The following is a 7,520-nucleotide window of genomic DNA, read 5'->3' on the forward strand; positions in this document are numbered from 1 at the left end:
TCTCAGGACTTTTGGCCTCCATTTGATAAGTAGTTAGGAAAATGCAATAAGATGAAGCAAATAAATATGTAAATACTGCATTATCAGTAACACTATTTTTGTATCTTATTGTATTTTATATATCAAGATGTTTAACAGCAGATTGATGGTTCATTATTTGTGGGAGGGATAAATAGGGAATATCAAGTGGGATTTTGAAAACTGAGAAACAGTGTGTAGTTGTGTGGACCTTAGATGTGAACGCATGTGGGTGTACCTTGCATGTGAACGTCTGCTGGTGAACCTTGGGTGTGAACACATGCTGGGAGGTGGTGTAGTTTGGACCTGGAATGTCCCCCAAAGACTCACACATTGAGGGCTTTGTGCCAGCTCAGGAGTGCTCAGATGCTGGGTGAGAAATGCTGGGTGGGAAATGGTTAGTCCCTGAGAGCTCTAACCTCCTCTGTGGAGTGATTCATGGATGGATTCATAGGTGAGAGGACTTCAGGGAGGTGGTGGAAACTGTAAGAGGGGAAACATAACAACTAAAATATCCTCTGACCCGAAGTCAGCATTTTTTAAAATTTCTATAATGGGCCCTTTTATTTCTATCCTTCTGCAAGTAAATGCTGTATATTTGAAGAGGAATGATTAATCCTCTTTCATTTTTGATTCCACAAAACCTACACAAAGTCACAGAGGCATAAAAAGTAAAAACCTGTTTTAAACATTGAAGAGATCATTCCCTGGGTCATAAAAATGTCCATAATCACTGTGTCTTCAACACATTCTGCTTTTTCTGCCTGCCATTTCATACCTCTTAGGAATGTCTTGTAGAACCAGAGGCAAGTTATGTTGGTACATTTTTGTCTATGTCATAGAAATACTGGCCTGTATTCCATTGGACAACACCTGCAGCATTTTTTTTTTTTAATTCCAAGATCATGTCTGAGATTATCATGATTGAAAAAGAAAAAAAAAAAACAAATAGAGGGGCATAAACAAACACTATGAAGGGGGCTAAAGCACATTTAAGATCCACAGCACTCCAGAGTGCAATGCCATTTGAAATTTTATTACCCATTAGACTAATTTTTTCCATGGTCATGGGATTCTTAATTTGAAAATGCCGGGGCGACCCAACATTTACTAAGTTTCAATGTTCCTTTAGGTATCACACCTGGCATGGAGATGGGTGTTGTCTCCATTTCTATTAAGCAGTATGAGCTTAGAGAGGTGGAGAATTTTCCACATATTATGCACATGGTCAAATAAATGATATGGGAGAAAAATGTTATTTTCCTCACCCTGTTTCAGGCCATTCTCCCTCCAATTGGATCTGAGTAGAAATATTATTCATAATACTGGATGAAATGTCTTGGTGATTTATCATGGGAGAATTATTTCTAAACAGATTGCTGAGATATTTCAATAATAGAACTTCAGAATAGAACTCCCATTTTTACCCCATATACAGATTGCAGAATCACATCAGTTACACATCCATTGATTTACATATTGCCATACTAGTGTCTTCATAACCCACTTGAATCAAAGTGTGAAATATGATATATCAAGAACTATGTAATGTTTTGAACAACCAACAATAAAAATTTAAAAAAAGAACTTCAGAATAAGAGGATATAGTTGATAATGACCCATATTTTTGTTTGGACAACAGATATAGGTTTTTAATAATAAAATGAATATACATGAATTGTTTAAAATCAAACGAATATCTTCCATCTGCATATTATATGGAAATTACATGGAGAGAGGAGCAAGAATTTTAAAGGCTTGTTGTGATAATAAACTAACATATCAAATGATGTTCCTCCCTTACAATAAATACTGTGCATCAGTTAAGGCATTTCAAGTAGCCTTATGTCTTCAGCCAGTCCTTCAGCTTAACAGCATCTGTTCTGTGAGCTGCACTGAAGGGCCTCCTCCTATGGTCATCTGCTTCAGGAAGCTTCTATCTGACATGATCTTCATATGAATCCTGCAGATGAGGCCTGAGACTTTATCAGGCACCTGGGATGGTTGGGTCTTAGGATCTGCAATTCTTTGTTATGGCCCAGCAGAGAAATAATGTAATCTAGTAGTGCAGGGGAAACCTTGGGATCTTGGAAGGACTGTTGGAAGTATTATTTTCTTATCATGGATACAAACATCACAGTTTAGTAGCCAGCTGGAAGGACACAAATATGTAAAGTTTCAATGACGTGGATTGTGAAGTTTACATGACAGTGAATCTCACCATTGTGTACATCCACAAGAAATTAATGAAAATAGTAATAACTATGGGTAAATGGCAGAAAGATCAATAGAGGGAAGGGAGCATGAGGTGGGAAAAATGTAGGGGAAGAATAGGTCCTATGATCTGAATATGAAGAATATATATTCCATGCTTGTATAATTATGCCAAGATAGATTCTACTGTCATGTATAACTAAAAAGAACCAATAAAAAGGTGGAGTGTCAGAAATCTTATTCAAATCTTGTTCACTCTACCCATTGAGTTCTTCTTCCCATTGAAATCATGCCCATAACAGCACAAATGGGTCCTTCTAAAGTGTCTCCTAAGTACTATGAAGATCCATGATGGTGATGATCAGGATGAGGAGAATGACAGTAGCCTTAGCATCATGAACCCATAAAGAAGGCTTCCAAATTGCAGGTGCTGAGTGACACTTCTACGTGATATGTTTCATTTCTTGTGCATCATCTAATTTTAGTTATGTATGCCCATTTTCACAGAAAGTGAAAAAGTGAATTATCCTTATGTAACTTGTACTCATTTGTTAGGTAGCAAAGAGTGAAGCCTAGTTTGCATTGGGCTGTGCGAGTATGGACACAGGGCATCATGGAGGAGAATCCTGGCTGGCTGTACCTTCAACAAACCAATCAAACATTTCACTTCTCAATTACTCTAATAAGGAAACTTTTTTCCCTGTGCTCTTCCTTGTGGGATTCCTGGTGATCACTGGGCAGAATACCGGGTGGTATCTGCTGCATCCACTATGGAAGAACAACCGCAGGTCACAGGAGAGATCTCATTCAGTACAGGTCATGCTCTTGCACCCACTCAGGAGTATGAATGACCCTGATCACATGGTCCTCCATGCTTGTAAATCTCTCAATCTCAAAAGGAAACCTAAGGTCAGCTCTTGATCTCATTCTTACTCATGGAAATGAAAAGAGTTTAAAAATATTCCTGAGATGTACCCATGGTTAGGACCTCTGCTGAAAACTTTGCCATCTGTGAAACACTACAAATGTTGAGTGGGCCAGACTTCAGTTATCCTTACTGTGACATGGGCAGGCTGTTCATGTCTGAGATTCAGCATTGTGATCTAAGTTGATTTCTAGCTGAGACAACTGCAGTGAGTCAGGATGAAACAGAAAATAGGTGCTCTGTGTATGACTAATATGTGATGCATGTTCAAAATTAGGGCAAAATATAATTTAGATGTTATTATTATTATTATTATTACTGATGATAAGAGGTATACTTTATGCCCCTCAACTAAAACATCCATTGACTCGAAGGTACTGTTTTCCTGTTTCTGGATTGGCCATTTTATTTTTGACTTTACAGATTATATGCTGTGTATTTGGGAAAAATATCTCTTTCATTTCTGACTTGTCACAGCTGGTGTTTTCTTGATATAGGAGGTACAGTTTCTTAAGTTTTATAAGTCTAAAGGATTTGTCCCAAGTTCTTAGTACAAAACAAGGTGTAGTGGACTGTTTCTAATTTCCTCTTATTAAAATTACTTTTCTTTATAAGGAAGGCTGTTTTTCCCCATTTTTTTCCTTAAAGCGTAGGCTGCATTGTACAGTGATCATGAATGTATTCTCTCCACGGTCCTGGACTTCAATCTCTCTAAAGTGAGTGTAGAAAAGAGTGAATAACACAGAGAACAATAATGAAAGAATGTATGAAGATTGGGCTTTGGCTACAGAGAAATGTTGTTGAAAATGTCTGGGAATCAAGTGTAAACACTTTCCTTAGGAATATTTGAATTCAAATGTGGACAGAGTGCTTGGGGCCTTCTGTATTTCTTTCTCTCATTCTATTTTCTTTTGCAAAATCTATCCAATAAATTCAGAACCACAGATCTCACAAGTGTCTCTGAATTCCATCTCCTGGGACTCTCAGAAGACCCAGACTGACAGCCCCTCTTCTTTGGACTGTTCCTGTCCATGTACCTGGTTGGGGTGCTTGGGAACCTGCTCATCATCCTGGCTGTCAGCTCTGACTCCCACCTCCACACCCCCATGTACTTCTTCGTCTCCAACCTGTCCTTGGCTGACATTGGTTTCATCTCCACCACTGTCCCAAAGATGCTCAAGAATATTCAAACTCACAGCAGAGCCATCTCCTATGTGGGCTGCCTGACACAGATGTCTCTTTTTATCATATTTGTATGTATGGATGATCTGCTTCTGACCATGATGGCCATCTGTTACCCCCTGCATTATCCAGTCATTATGAACACTTGCCTCTGTGACTTATTAGTTTTGGTGACTTTTTTTTTTGTTAGCTTTTTGGAATCCCAGCTGAACAATTTGATTGCATTACAGGTTACCACCTTCAAGGATGTGGAAATTTACAATTTCTTTTGTGTTCCTTCTGAAGTACTCAGACTTTCCTGTTCTGACCCCTTCACCAATAACCTAGTTGTGTACTTTGGCAGTGCCATCTTTGGCCTTTTCCCATTGTAGGGATCTTTTACTCTTACTATAAAATAATTTCCTCCATTCTGAGAATACCATCCTCATGTGGGAAATACAAAGCCTTCTCCACCTGTGGGTCTCACCTGTCAGTTGTTTGCTTATTTTATGGAACAAGCATTGCAGTGTACCTTGGTCCAGCTGTGTCACATTCATCTAGAAAGGTTTCAGAGGCCTCAGTGTTGTACACAGTTGTCACCCCCATGCTGAACGCCTTCACTACAGCCTGAGGAACAGAGAAATTTAAAACACTGTGAGGAGGCTTCTTTGTAGAATTGTCTGTTCTTAATATCTGGTATATCAACTTAATGCTTAGTTTGGAATAACAATAAAATTTGACATCAATACCTATAAATCTTGCCTCTTTGGTCACCTTATTTTTTGTAGTTTATTAACTTTAATTTCTAACATTCATGGTGAGATTGCTGTTGCCAGCACTGGAGAGAGGCAGTAATGGGGTATGAAGGTTCAATTAGGAAAGATCAAAATTTATTAGAAATTTGTGTTGGTGAAACTTTTCTAACAACATGAATATAATTAATGCCAATGAACTGTGAAGTTAACAAGGCTTAAAATGGTACATTTAAATTGCATAAAATAGAAAATATAAATAAATATGTGGTTCTCAAATGTACAAAAAGGTGATTTCTAGAAAATAAAACTAGAAAAGGTAGCACAAATAGATGAGGCTAGGCAAAACTTGTGATTTTATTTGAGGTACATTTTAGAAATCACATCACTCCAGGATGAAGTGTCATTTGAAATCTGTTCATCATTAAATTCACATTTTACATAGTGATGGGATTCTTTATTTGGATAATTCACTGGAGAACAAAATTATGTGATTTCTGTGTATGAGTATACTCCAATGAAACCAATTTTTATGTGTTTATAATTTGGTAATTAGAAAAAAAATAGAAAGGAGACCAGTACAGTAGAGGAAGGGGATAAGGTGGAAGAGAAGGGAAAGGAAAGAGAAGGTACTGGGGAATGAGGTTGAGCAAGTTATACTCTGGTGATAGTTTTCTAACAGTCATGTCACAATAAATCTGATTATTATGTACAATTATAATGTACCATTAAGACCATAAAATTAACAAAATTTCTTTTTTCTTTTTCTTTTTGGTACCATGGATTGAACCCAGGGGTACTTGACCACTGAGCCACATCCCCAGGCCTATTTTGTATTTCATTTAGAGACAGGGTCTTCACTTTTTGTTGAGGCTGGCTTTTAATTTGTGATCCTTTTGACTCAGCCCCCTGAGACTCTGGGATTACAGGCATATGCCACTGTGCCCGGCAATAAAATTTCTTAAAACAATCATATAATGTAAATAATTGTTATACCCATTTTACACATGAGGAAATTTCCCAGGTGTGTTCATAATGTTTCCTGTAATTTTCTCTTTTTTATCTGTTTTCTATCAAATCAGAGTGGCCTGATAAAATAATAAACTGGGTTTGTCTTCAGTGAGCTGAGGCAAGAGAGTTCTAGTCCATGTATCAGGAAGAATTGACAAAAAATCTATTAATTCATGATACAGTTAGCACCAAAACTTGGGGGTTTGGCATGTTCCCTGTTGCCAAAATCTTCAACCATAAAAAAGAGGCTTTATGACCAGAAAAAAATAAAAGTATTGCCAGGCTACTACAAAAGGGAGAACCAAAATGGAGAAAATACTAGAAGACATCTTATAGAAAAATATTTTACTGATTTTTAATGGGTTGATCAAAAGGAAGGCTATATTAAATAAAAATCTTCAAACATATTCTTCAAATTTCATGATGACTTAATCATTGACAGGCAAAGTGTACAATAATTCCACATTTATGGTCAGTGATGTCTGATTATGTGGGTCGACCAAATTATATTATCAAAATTTTATGTCTACTGTGACCAACAATTCTAATCATATATTAAGTGATTTTTAAGATAAATATTATTTGTCTGAGCACTTGCATCCAGAAAGGAGGGAAATTAGAAAACCCGAGATTAATAAAATATCTCTTGGTTTAACACAATGCTTTCTGGTCATAACTATGAGTCTTAACTTAAAATTTAGATAAGGCAGTCCTAAATAAAGAGGGTTTGTATCACTAGCACAGAATGAAATGAATTATATTGGGCAGCTTCTTAATTTCCCTTTATAAAAGTGATTTTTCTTGAAAGGGAAAGCATATTTATTATTTTCTGTTCTTCAAAGAGAACATGAGCATTATCTCTAATGCTCTTGGCCTTCTATGAATGCTCAGCTGAGTATCTCTAAAGTAGGAGTTTATGGAAGATAACACAGAGTATAATAATGCAAGCATTTTAAAAAGATTTGTTTAGTCACAACTGAGAAGTATTGTGAGGTGTATGTACCACGGTATGTGAATACCTTCTTTGAATACCTGAATTCAAAATGTATACTGAGTGGTGGGTGTTTGTTTATTTGTTCTTTTATCCAACACTCTCTATTTTCCCAGAATATGGTCAAACAATGCATTAACAGAGAATCTTACACATGTCACAAAATTCTTACTCCTGGGCACCTGTGGTGGTTGAGATGTTTAGTCATCCCTCCTTGGATTGTCCATGTTCTTGTTCCTTATCCTGCCATCACCTCTGCAACCTGTCCTGGGTCTGCCAAGGTCTTAAAGATGACAGTGAACATCCAAATCCACAATAGAATAATCTCTTTTGTGGGTTGTATTATACAGATTTTTTTTTCTTGTTTTTGAAAGCATATGAGATATGCTTCTGAGTAACATGGCCTATGAACTGTAGCCATCTGTCTGCCCTGCATTTCCCAGTCATC

At 37.0% G+C, this 7,520-nt stretch overlaps 1 pseudogene; it reads left to right on the top strand.

The window, feature by feature from the left end:
* Positions 1-4,188: 4,188 nt before the first annotated feature.
* On the top strand, positions 4,189-4,949 carry LOC125619053 (annotated as a pseudogene).
* The last annotated feature ends 2,571 nt before the right edge of the window (positions 4,950-7,520 follow it).

This window comes from Marmota marmota, unplaced genomic scaffold, assembly GCF_001458135.2.
Source record: "Marmota marmota marmota unplaced genomic scaffold, marMar, whole genome shotgun sequence".
Classification (NCBI taxonomy): domain Eukaryota; kingdom Metazoa; phylum Chordata; class Mammalia; order Rodentia; family Sciuridae; genus Marmota; species Marmota marmota.